The sequence below is a fragment of the Herpailurus yagouaroundi genome, unplaced genomic scaffold, assembly GCF_014898765.1.
Source record: "Herpailurus yagouaroundi ecotype Mexico unplaced genomic scaffold, PumYag 184, whole genome shotgun sequence".
Lineage (NCBI taxonomy): Eukaryota > Metazoa > Chordata > Mammalia > Carnivora > Felidae > Herpailurus > Herpailurus yagouaroundi.
The window spans coordinates 1,247,936-1,260,288 of record NW_024412415.1 but is presented as its reverse complement, the minus strand read 5'-3'; the positions used below and the strand labels follow the sequence as shown (position 1 = coordinate 1,260,288).

At 43.4% G+C, this 12,353-nt stretch overlaps 1 protein-coding gene across 4 annotated transcripts in view; it reads right to left on the bottom strand.

Annotated features, from left to right (window-relative positions):
- The window catches only part of FMN1 (formin 1), a 435,508-nt gene extending 424,772 nt beyond the window's left edge, over window positions 1-10,736 (bottom strand). For all 4 annotated transcript variants that reach the window (XM_040492211.1, XM_040492210.1, XM_040492209.1 and 1 more), the window contains exons 1-2: window positions 10,625-10,736; window positions 10,024-10,146 (exon numbers count right to left, since the gene is read on the bottom strand). The gene's annotated coding sequence lies outside the window, so the exon portion shown is untranslated. The remainder of the gene's footprint in view (window positions 1-10,023; window positions 10,147-10,624) is intronic.
- Window positions 10,737-12,353: the final 1,617 nt, after the last annotated feature.

The window sequence follows — 12,353 nt, the reverse complement described above, 5'->3', positions numbered from 1 at the left end:
ATCTGGCTCTGTGCTGACAGCTCAGAGCCTCAAGTCTGCTTCAGGTTCTGTGTCTCCCTCTCTCTCTGCCCCTCCCCTGGTCATGCTTCTCTCTCTCTCAAAATAAATAAATACACATTAAAAAAAAAAGTCCTCAAAAAAAATGCCGAAAGTTGTTCCAGAATCACAGACATAATTCTTGCAATGATCACTTTAAATCATTAGATGAACACATCTTAAATAGCTAGATTCTATCTACTATCTCTTCACCTATCTTGAGTTTCAATTTTCTCATCACCATGTGTTTCTGCCTTTGCAATCTTGAATTTCTTCTGGTTGCAAGCAACTGAACCTGATTTAGGCTACCTTAACAAAAATGGAGGCAGATCCAATTTCATGAAATTCATGGGCAAATTCATGAAATCGAAGTAAGGGTGGAAAAGCCAAGAGCAGGAGGCAGAGTCTTCCAATGGCCTCTGGGACAGGGCTCAAAGGCCCTCCCCCTGGAGCACTTCTCTAGCTGTGACTTAACTCCAATGACTCTTAGTCACTGCCATCCTTCAGTCCTAAACTCTCATTCTTGGGTTATGGAATCCGATTGGCTGACCTTGGGTCAGATTTCTATCCCTGGTTTAAGTAACCCTGACCAGGTACATGTTCTTATGTATATGGAGCCCATACTTACATATTGGGGCCATTTTCAGAGAAAGGGAAATAGATGTGAATAAGACAGATATCTCAAATCACTGTATTTCTAAAAAAAGAATGATCAAAAACAATCTGGGGTTGCCTCAGTGGCTCATTTGGTAGAGCATCTGACTCTTGGTTTCAGCTCAGGTCATGATCCCAGGGTTGTGGGATCAAGACCAGCTTTAGGCTCCACACTGAACATGGGGCCTCTTAGGATTCTCTCTCTCTCTCTCTCTCTCTCTCTCTCTCTCTTTTTTAATATTACAACCAGGATACTGATGTACAAATTTTGCTACTTGGAAAGGATGAAGTCAAATTCACAGAGGGAGAGGAAGCAGAACTAGTCCATTCTTATTTTGTTCTTATTTTGCTTGCTGTCTTTTCTATGCAAGTGCAGCCGGTGAGAATCTCCATCTACAAACACAAGTATTTAAAAAGTATCTCATCTCATAATTGCTTTTTTCAAATCATACTCTGTTTTGTTTCAAGCCTCTTCCTTCTGGAAAGGTAGAAGACCTACCCTCAGGTCTTTTTAGGGTCACACCATTCCCCAGAGTTGTATCAAGGCTCCAGGGTGTTGGCACAGTGGGGCAGGATCGGGGGGAAACCCTCTGGTCCTTGACGCATCTGACCACACAGGTTACATGGTAGTGCCGTGTTTCTGCTCACATAACTCGCTCAGTTGCAGGTATCCAGGTCATCCTTGGGCCGCAGAAATATTTAGGCGACATATCCTCTCATCCTTCTACCTGGATGTACCACACACAGCTCTGGGGGCTTGTAGCCTCTCTGGGGACAATGCCAGAAAGCAATGGCTGGCTCCTCCCTCCTCCTGGGTTTATAAGCCTCCCTCCCTCCTTTTCCAACAGCAGGAGGGAGCTAATTCTTCATGTTGCTTCAAGGCTCTTTATGTCCATAAACTTTATTCCTTTTTTACCTCCTTCAATAAATTCCCTATGTTCTAAGTATTTGGGATTTTGGAAAACAAAATCCAGAAATATTCTCAGGCTATTTCTCTTTCTCTCTTTACCTTCTACCTCTCCTGATGCAATGAACACCACTTATGATATCTACCTTATTGGGACTCAAGAAAAAGGGGAAAAAACAGGAGAAATAAAAAGAAATAGATTAATTACCTTTTTTTTTTGAGAGAGAACAGATGCTAATCCCACCCCCAGAGCTGTGTGTGGTACATCTAGGTAGAAGGATGAGAGGATATGTCGCCTAAATATTTCTGCGGCCCAAGGATGACCTGGATACCTGCAACTGAGCGAGTTATGTGAGCAGAAACACGGCACTACCATGTAACCTGTGTGGTCAGATGCGTCAAGGACCAGAGGGTTTCCCCCTGATCCTGCCCCACTGTGCCAACACCCTGGAGCCTTGATACAACTCTGGGGAATGGTGTGACCCTAAAAAGACCTGAGGGTAGGTCTTCTACCTTTCCAGAAGGAAGAGGCTTGAAACAAAACAGAGTATGATTTGAAAAAAGCAATTATGAGATGAGATACTTTTTAAATACTTGTGTTTGTAGATGGAGATTCTCACCGGCTGCACTTGCATAGAAAAGACAGCAAGCAAAATAAGAACAAAATAAGAATGGACTAGTTCTGCTTCCTCTCCCTCTGTGAATTTGACTTCATCCTTTCCAAGTAGCAAAATTTGTATATCAGTCTCCTGGTTGTAATATTAAAAGCCCTCTTTTATAAAAATTGGCTTAACAATTTTTTTTCTAGTTCTCTTCTTGTTGATGACCTTAGTTTTCCTGATGCGATTCCCCTGGGTCCACACCACCCTAGAGGTAAGTGTCTTAGACTTAAAATTCGACTATATGCCCCTCCTCCCTCTTTTGTGTATGTTGTCCTTGGATGTGGTTTGAGCACAAGATCCATATGCAACCACTCTAGAGCTTTCAGCCACCTTTACTTTTTGCTTTGTCAGGTGCCCAGTTTGTCACTATGATATCAGAATTGTGTTTATCTTTTTAAAAGTCTTTATTTTAGTAAGAACACTTGACATGAGATTCGTCCTTTTAACAACTTAAGTGTACAATCCAGTGCTATTGACTATATAGAATGTTGTTGTTCTTATCAAATTATGCACTGGTTCTAAGGTCTTAAAATCTAGCTAATAGTGAACAATTTGGCAGCTATTGTTTTCAGAAAAAATGGGATAAAATAAAAATTAAAAAAAAAAAAAGACCAAGTCCCCAAAACAGAGTCTGAGAGTTGACTGTCCTTTCATTTTTTTTATAGCTGGCAGGGCTGTTACTTCCTCAAGAGAAGTTGAATGATGTAATAAACAAAGCCCAGGGAGTCGGGTGACCTGGATCTATTCTTGGCTGTGCCACTGACCGTGAGTGACCTTGGGCAAGTCACTTTTTTGTCTCCCCATCTCAGTTTTCTCCACTGTACGACTAAAAAAAAATCTTGTCAACTATCTAGAGAATAATTTGGGCATAAGAACTATAGAGTAAGAAATAAGGTAATGTTCCTTGAGAAAACAGTAAGTTTGTTTTTTTTTCCCCCTTCAATCTGCCAGTTTCCTTTATGACACTAGGGTATCATGGAGTTTCAGTTCTTCAAATAATCATGAAAATTAGAAGTGATCTATGTTTTCAGAGCTTAAAGGAAATCAGGACCAGCTTAAGACAAATCAGAAAGTGACTTTTATAGAAGGACAATACCCCCTATTATGTGTGATTATGTTCTACTCATATTTATTGTGATAGAGATTAGGTGGGTCAGAAAGAAGCCAGTTGTCTCCTGTGGGTAGAAGGTAGAGGATGCTACTGCAGAAACAGAGATAAAAGGAGATGAGGACATTGGCAAATGGGGACAGAACAGATGCCAATTCTGTAGATGAATTCCATTTTCTGCAGACCTGTGGGCTTTTAAAAAAATTATTTGCAAAGCTTTCCAAATATGATCCAGGCCTAGAAAATTTTCTAAAGTGGCTGTCTTTATCTAAAAAGAGAAAGGGTAATCATGTTAATGCCTAAAAAAAGAAACTCTTGCTTTTCACTAAATCCATACCCAGAATACTGCACTATATTTATGGTTTATCCTGCTTTGGAAGTTTAAAAAATTTCAAAGCCAGGAATGTTCTCTGTGGCTTACTAGGGCACAGACAGAGGGTAGAATGCAAACCCAACAGGTACAATAAATACTACCGAGATTCCATTTAAAGCCATACCTTTAAGTAACCATATTAACCTCTCTGATCCCTGAATTGCTCATCTATAGGAGAGATAAGATACCACTTACCTACTGCACAGAGGTACCTACTGACAGCTTAGGTAACCAAGGGAAGGAGCTTAAATCTCCTGCATTAAGCATCGGAGAGGAAATACACTTGCTGCCTGCCCTTGGGATAGACTTTGAGGATATTTTACTCTAAGAAGAACATCAACAAGTTATATGGACTCCATGGTGTAAAGGTGAGAAATAGGCTTTATTAGTACTGGCAGGGTGAAGACGATGGAGATGGGCTTTCAATCAGTGAACGGAACAAAGCAGCAACATGAGCGCACCCTCCGGAAATGGTGATGAAGATTTTAGTTACTGCCTCCAGGGGCCCGAACACATAGATCGTTAAATGCTAGGACAGTAACTATAATTCTAAAATCCTTTCTCCGTCCTAACTCAGCCATCTTTACAACATCAAAGCGGAGAAAAGCTGCTCTGTAATACGGAAAGAAACCCAGACACCTGAAGGAGCTATCTTGGGGAGCATGAGACAGCACTGTCTCAGCGCCACTCAGAAGGGTTTCCTTTCTGCCACAGATGATACTATTCTTGCAGAGAATTTCATTGGAACTTCATTTGTGCCAATGTCAAGGTTTGGGAAACTTTTATGGTCTCCCCAAATTACCACGGTGAGTGGATCATCAGAGGGAGCTTCTCCTCAGAAGTAGAAAGGTTCCCCCTCTCTCTGAAACATCTGTATTTTTCCTTCCATGTGTCACAGGGGAAATCTTCGGATAAAGCCTCTGAGCCTGCCTGAGTGTGGACAGATACTCATAGGGGCAAAACAGGGCAACAGTCCCTAAGAAGAGCAGCCATACACTGCTGTGTTGGGTGGATTATTAAACTTGTTCCTCACGTCATCTCCCATTCTCTGTTGCTTCCTTCACAGAAACATGTACTGGAAGGCTCCCCCCAGCATGTCAGCACCAGCACCTTGACAGTGGCAACATGACGGTATTTCCTGCCTTATCTGCCTTCCCCGGTCCACCCTCAGCCTGCATCCGCTACTTGTCCATTAACACCCAGATCCTGATGACCAACATGAATATTAAAAAGTCTTGCCTTATCCAACCTTTGTTGCTATATAAGGCCGCTCAGAAGGTTCACTGGAACACTCAGTGCCATCGCCAGAGACATTCAGACCACAAACCAGGAAATCAAAGCAGGATGCAAACCATCAGACTGCCACTGCCTGTCCTAACTCCACCACTGAAGGATGACATAAGCCCAACATTTAGAAATCTTATTAACCAAGTCTTCTCTGGACTCAAAAACTGGGCTTATAGTTTGTTCTAACCATTAACTTTTGTTTTTCTTTTGTCTCCACAGAAATGCCCCCTACTAAATGCCTGATTGCATACACCATACAGATGGCTGAGTTAGGCACCTGACTCCTACCTATACTACTGCCTCCTGAAATAACTGTTTAACTAGACTGACCTATTCCCAGAACAGAGAGACTGATTTAATGAGATGGGGCAATACATTTAAATTTGTGGGGTTTTTTCCTGCTTTCTCATCCTTGTTCCTTCTCTCTCTCTCTCTCTCTCTCTCTCTCTCTCTCTCTCTTTCTCTCTCTCTCTCTCTCCCTTTGTAGATCTCTTACCCTGCAAACCTGAATCTCTCTAGAACTATATACCAACTCGGCTATTGCTAAATGAAACTTCCTGGAAAAAATAGTGAAGTTTCAAAGGGCAGAATGAGAGATTTCAGAATATACTACCCAAAAATATGTCTCTTTGACATATGGGTGAGTTTGAGCTAACAGCCATTGAGATTCAGGAAGATGTAGTAAAAGCTATAACAAAAAAAGAAAAAAAAGAAAAAAGAAAGGAGCACAAGTTTACAAGTTTTCCTTTTGTAAATGAAATGTACATTATAAAGGAAATCTCCAGCGTCTGGGTGGCTCAGTCCCTTGAGTGTCCTGTCAGAGTTCAGCTCAGGTCATGATCTCAAGGTCAGTGAGTTTGAGCCCGAGTCAGGCTCTGTGCTGACAGCTCAGATCCTGGAGCCTGCTTCAGGTTCTGTGTCTCCCTCTCTCTCTGCCCCTCCCCGACTCACGCTCTGTTCTCTCTCTCAGAAATGAATAAACATTAAAAAAAAAAAAACATTAAAAAAATAAAGAAAATCTCCACTTGTAAAATGTGTCTCCTTCTCCCATGCCAGGAAGAGGAAAACTCTTAATAACTCTTCTTAATGGAGAAGGCACTGACTTAAATATGCATAACAAACCTTACTAAGTAACCCTTGTTTAACCATACTTTTCTTGGGCAACTTCCCATAACTTTCCTCCCCCCCCCCCCCCCCGAAACCCCAACTCCTATTCCTTTGGCCTAAGACGTTATGTATAAGCACATGTTCTCACCACCCCTTGGAGCTACTCATGTCTGGATACTCCCATGTGTAAGCATGATACACATGCTAATAAACTCTGTTTTTCTCTTGTTAAAAAAGAAAGTCCTGGGGAGCCTACATGGCTCAGTCGGTTAAGTGTCCGACTTTGGCTCAGGTCATGATCTCACAGTTCCTGAGTTCAAGCCCCGCGTTGGGCTCTGTGCTGACACCTCAGAGCCTGGAGCCTCCTCCAGATTCTGTGTCCCCCTCTCTCTCTGCCCCTTCCCTGCTTGTGCTCTGTCTCTCTCTCTCTCTTTCAAAAATGAATAAACATTAAAAATTTTTTTTAAAAAAAGAAAGTCCTGCCTATCTCAAAAATATCCCCCATAATAGCCTGTGACTCAGAAGACCAAGGTAAAAAAGTGCTTAATTTGAATGATGTTCATCTTTAATAATGATTTGTGACACTTCAGAAAGGAGAAATAGGTATAGCCCTAATAAGATGGAACACAATACAGGTCAGTTTTGATTAAAGTAAGGAACTAGATGAACTAGCTTTAACAAAACAAAGCACACAAGAACAAGATCAAAAAACCTATCCAGTAGGCTGCTTCCTGCAGAGGTGAATTACAGAGGTCATTTCAAGGTTAGTTGGCTCAAAGGAAAGACCGATGCGTCTTCTACCCCTCTCCCCAGCCTCATATGTATACTACGGCATCATATTTTCAAAGCCTAAATGCAAAATACACATTATTCAGGGGCATATTTTACATGTAGCCAGAAAACTTGAGAAACCCAAGTGGGAGGGAATGGTCCCTTTCCTACAGACTTGTTTTCATACGTTGACAAGTTAAGGAGGTTCACAGCCTTCTTTCCATCCTTCCCACTTTAGTAATTATTAGGTTACGGGACATACAGATGACTGCTTTGTCAGCACTTCCCCTCAGATGTTAAACACAGGGATGTTTCAATTCCCTCACAAGGCCAGCCTGTTGGTGCAAGCTCATATTTACTCCATGAGGATACAATTCCCATGGTTTAGCATCTCTACAAGATCAAGCAAATCAGATTAATGGCTGTAACTCTGTCAACACACAGGCTGGGACCTGCTGAGAATAAAGCTGATTTTTAACACAGAGACTATGCACCTCTAAAAATAATGGCTCCTGTTAAAACAAAGCCCCAACAAGAGAGTATGAGTAACCCCCAAACATGATCTACCAAGACTGGAATCACTGTATATTATTAAGTATCTCTGGCGAATTTTCACAATTATGCAAGTAAGGTTTTAATTAAAAAAAAATGTTAAAGGCAAAATCATCTAAAATGCATTAATGCCTGGGATCACATGCTCAAGTCCAAAACTTTAATATAAAACTAGACTTTGAATCACCATACATGAGGTAGGAAAGAAGGGTTCCTGAATCCTTATCATCACATCAAGCTCCAGCCTGCTCCCATTTCTCTTCCTTTGGGGACAATTCTACCAATTTTTTTGTTGAGAGGGAAGAAGACTAGGATGTGAGATCCACTCCCAGACAATGACAGGACTCACAGGACGCTATTCCTTAGCAAACACATTCCACCTAGGCGGGGTTAAGCTTGTGACCGAGTACTAATCCATCATGGTTCTTCTGGAGGTTCTTCTGTGGAGCTAGAGGAAACACGAGCCACCCTTAGCTTATGGAGCTAGATGGATGTGAACCTACAGCCTAAGAAGACACTGAGAGGATAGCATCTGTGGTAGGAAATAATAAGGCTAGGGGCACGCTTAGTCAGTTAAGTATTTAACTTTGGCACCAGTCATGATCTCACAGTTTATGAGTTCAAGCCCCACATCGTACTCTGGGTTGACAGCACAGAGCCTGCTTAGGATTCTCTCTCTCTCTCTCTCTCTCTCTCTCTCTCTCCCTGACCCCCCCCCACTCGTGTTTTCTCTCTCTTTCAAAATAAATAAATAAACCTAAGAAAAAAGAAGAGGAAATAATAAGGCCAAAAAAAAAAAAAAAGAAAGAAAGAAAGAGCAGAATTGAAAGAGATAGAAACAAAGACACAGAAATCAAGCTAGCAAACCAGAAAAAATTCTCAATCTCAGAACTATCTTTATCATGAAGACATTATAGTGTGATCATGGCTTGGTTATGTTAGTCAAAAATGCTCATTTTTGCTTATGACTGTTTCTGCTAGGTTTCTATCCCATACAACGAAAAGGATCCTGATACAACTGACAGTATGTCATTCTTAGAGAAGAAAAATATTGTAAAACACAGGTTCTCCCATGCTAGTAAGTTAGATTTTCTTCAATTCCCAGGGATATTTGAAGAAAAGCAGTTTTTGCTTCTCCTGGGCAGAAGCCAGTGCATTCACTAGTGATTCTGTAAAAAGCACAATTTAGCAAGTCAGGGCATTGAACAGCCAAGGAGAAAGGAGCAGCCTAGGACAAGCCCAGAGGCCCAGAAACCTTCACTAAAGCTGCATCTCGAATGCATCTTAAAAGAGCTTGCTAAGCATTTGTGCAAGCTGGTGAGAGAAATGTCTGTCCAAACACAAGTGGCTTCAATCAGTGCCATCCCTTTAACATGGAGTCCTATGAGGAACCTCAAAGCTGCCATCTCCCATTAGCATCAGTTTTAAGAACTAAAAGTAAAAAGCCATGGGGGGGATGCATGTTTAGGGACAGAACACTAGCCTTTATTATCCTTGTTGGCAAGTATTATCAAGAATGATTACCAGTCATTCCTCACTTACTATGTACCAGGAACTACTAAGCATTTTACTATACTCTCTCATTTAATCCTTACAACTTCCTCTATGGGGCCGGAAATATTACCCCCATTTTACAAATAAGAAACTAAAGTTCAAGGGAATAAATGACTTGCCAAAATCACTCAGCTAGTAAGTAGTTCATCCAGGATTGGAATTCATATGACAGGTTTATGGATTTAACCATTATGATATACTGTCTTCCAACTTTTATTCATTGTTTCCCTCCAGTGAGGTCACTGCTCCTTCCACCCTGCAGTATATCTAAAGGCATTGAATTCATTGGTCCTACTATGGGGCTATAACCACAGGTGAGAGAAAGGAGACTGGTTAGATATGTCTGACCAAGACCTGGGACTTATAAACACTTTTAAAGCAATAATTTCCACAATGACAGTTAATCTGGTATGCAACTCTCAGTTGCACTGTTTTCCCCTCCTGAAAAAGGGTTAATAAATCTGAGCATCAAGTGATCTTGTACTAAGCCCTGAAAAGCTAAGCAATGGCTGCTGAATCCCAATCCTGTGGTCGTAAGATGCTACCTGCTATAGACAACATAATTCTCTCTCCCAGGAACTTAGATCCCCCAAGGCAGCATAGCACATGATGCATATGCCCACAGGATGGTGCTTTGGTACAGCTGGAGCCACTGTGGAAGAAAGTCAGAGCTAATCTAGTTCATCCGGTCTTAAAGGCTTGGGTCTAGACATTCCCTTCTCCGTGGCTGAAGCACCCGTGTTACATAGGCCTGTATCCCAGGTCCTGGACTCTGCATTCAGTCCATCAGATTGTGTGACTGCCAATGTCAAACTCTCCATAGTCAGCAAACAGCAGTGTAGATGATTAAAGCAAAGGGTTGTCTGTGGCAATCTCAACGGCAAATAGGGATAAGGAAACTCTCCCCATTCATACCCCACTCCCAGCTACTTGGCCTTGAGTTAAATGAAGACTTGGCTCTGGCCTTAGGGGGCAAGGACACTGCTTGTTATTTGGGGGAGTCAGCACTTACATGCCTGAACAGAGCCTGCCTTTGCAGAACTTGAAGGGTTCTGATGGAGGAAAAGAAATGTTGACGGTGATGGTCGTGATGATGATGTTCGTGAAAGAAGAAAACGGTGATGGTGAATGTCACCTATAAATATAAGCACAAAGCACCAACAGATATCCTTCTAGTCATTGCCAATCATCATCCTGAAGCAGGTAACGTTCCCAAATCAACCCCACTAAGGTATTCCCCTTGTGAACTAAACACATCCAGCTTCAAAATGAAGCGTTGCACCCCTCCCTTCCACGCCCGCCCTTGCACCCTTCCTGTGCCAAGCTGGAAAGGAGACTGCACACGGGCGCTGGGACCTGAGAGTTAACGACAGTTCTGTAGTGAGGAGCGTTAGGGTGACCCGGGGAGCCCCGCTAACAGACTTTGGCACCGCTTGGTTGGGGAGCTTGAGAAACGGACGCAGAAGGGGAGGAAAGGAAGGTAACGGGGCAAAACGGATTCGATGCCTCTTTCCGAGAGCCCTGAGGCCCCGAGAGGCGGAACACACAGCCTGTGGTCGGGAGGGAGAAGAGGCGGAGCAGACCGCCAGCAGGACAGACAAGGCTCTCTTTACCTGACCAAGTGCAGCAGCCAGCCGTAGCGGCTGCAGCGAGGATGCTGCGCTGGAGTCCAGAGCCAGAGCCCAAAGCTACCGCTGCACCAGCCTCGGCCGAGGCCCCGCCCCGGCCCCGCCCCCAGCCCAGAGGCCCCGCCTCCCTAGCACGCGCCGGCTCGGCCGGCTGTTTGGGGGAGGTGAGCCGTGGACTGATAGGCAGGGTTGATGGCCAATGGAAACGTGCAGCGGCGCCCGGGGTGGGCAGATGGCAAGGAGGAGCGGGAAGGGACGGGGCCCAATCAGCAGCGGAGCCGCTGGGCCTGGCTAGGGCGCGGTGAGGTTATTGGGCAACTCAAGCCCGGGCGGCTGGGTTGGAGGCCGTGTTGTTAGGATAGGTCAAAGGTGAACAGAGAGGGCAATAGCCAATCCCTCGGCTCCTTGCCCTCAGCTCGCCGGCGCCCGGGCCCCCTCAAAGCGCACGCTCTGGGCTGGTCGCAGCGATGGGGGGAAGGGAGCAGGTGTATGACTCTCACCGTTCCTGAGGTTCCACGCCACGGAGATCCCGCGAGGCTTTGCCGCTCCAGTGGTCTGGTCATCGCTCCCTGCCCCTGCACCCCCAGCCTAGCCATTCTCGGTAATAAGTGCTTAAAGGAGCAAAGGAGGAAAATTAAAGAAATGGGATCCTCATGTAAATGCAAAACCCTTGTGTTAGTCTCTCCCATGCCCCAATTAGGCCTCCAAATGGCCCTTTAACCAGAATCACTGTTAGATAAATACTTTGACTACTTGTAATTAAGAGCCAAATAAGTTCGAGCAAAGATAAAAAATGAAGTAGGGCCTCGATGGTCCGGGAAAGGAGAACCGAGTAGGAGGTCAACAGGATTGGACCTCACAATGAAGGCTGCCCGCTTGCTGGAAAACCACAGTTCAAGATCACTACCGTTCCTATGCTGGTGAGTCAGTGTACTATTGAAGTCAAGGCCAAACTATTTTGCCCCTGAATAAGTGTCTAATCATTACTGGGACGAACTGCCTCCAAACCTCTCATAACAGGATTTGAGGTCTTAATGATACGGTGATTTGGTCTTTGATTTGAGTGCCATTTCCATCTGTTCCAAATGGGTAGGCAAACAAGGGCATTGCCTTTAATCTGCTCCCTGATAGGTGCAAATTTTATGTTTCTCTTACTTTAGAAATCTACCCTGAACAGATTCTGGTTTCAAATAATAAATAAACATGGGGGGAAAATAGGAAGGTATTTTAAAGTGCTTTTTCCCCTCAATTTTTTCTGGAAATAATAAGCTTATGGAAACTGATTTATTCCTACTTATAATATTCCCCAAACACTGCTAGGCACTTTATATGTAGTTATCTTATTCAATCCGTACATCTACCTTATGTAAATTCCACCTTATTGATTAGAAAACTGGGGCTCAGATCAAGTAGTTGTCCCAGGGCTACACTATTAGGAGCAGGTCAATACTAGGTCAGTACTTTTGTTTAAAGCACATCAATGTCAATTAGAAGAACTAACGTAACTCATTTCTTTTAAGTTTTGTTTGTTTGTTTTGCTCCTGAAAAACTGTCCTAGAGGGACCTGGTTCCCACAATAGTGACTTCTTGAAACTGACTGCAGAAACACTTCTAAGAGTGAAGCATCGCCCCTGCAATGTGTTAGGAGCAATTGTTAAGTCAGTTTTGCTCATACAGATGAGCTGTGATTTGATATTGATGGGAAGTATCTAAG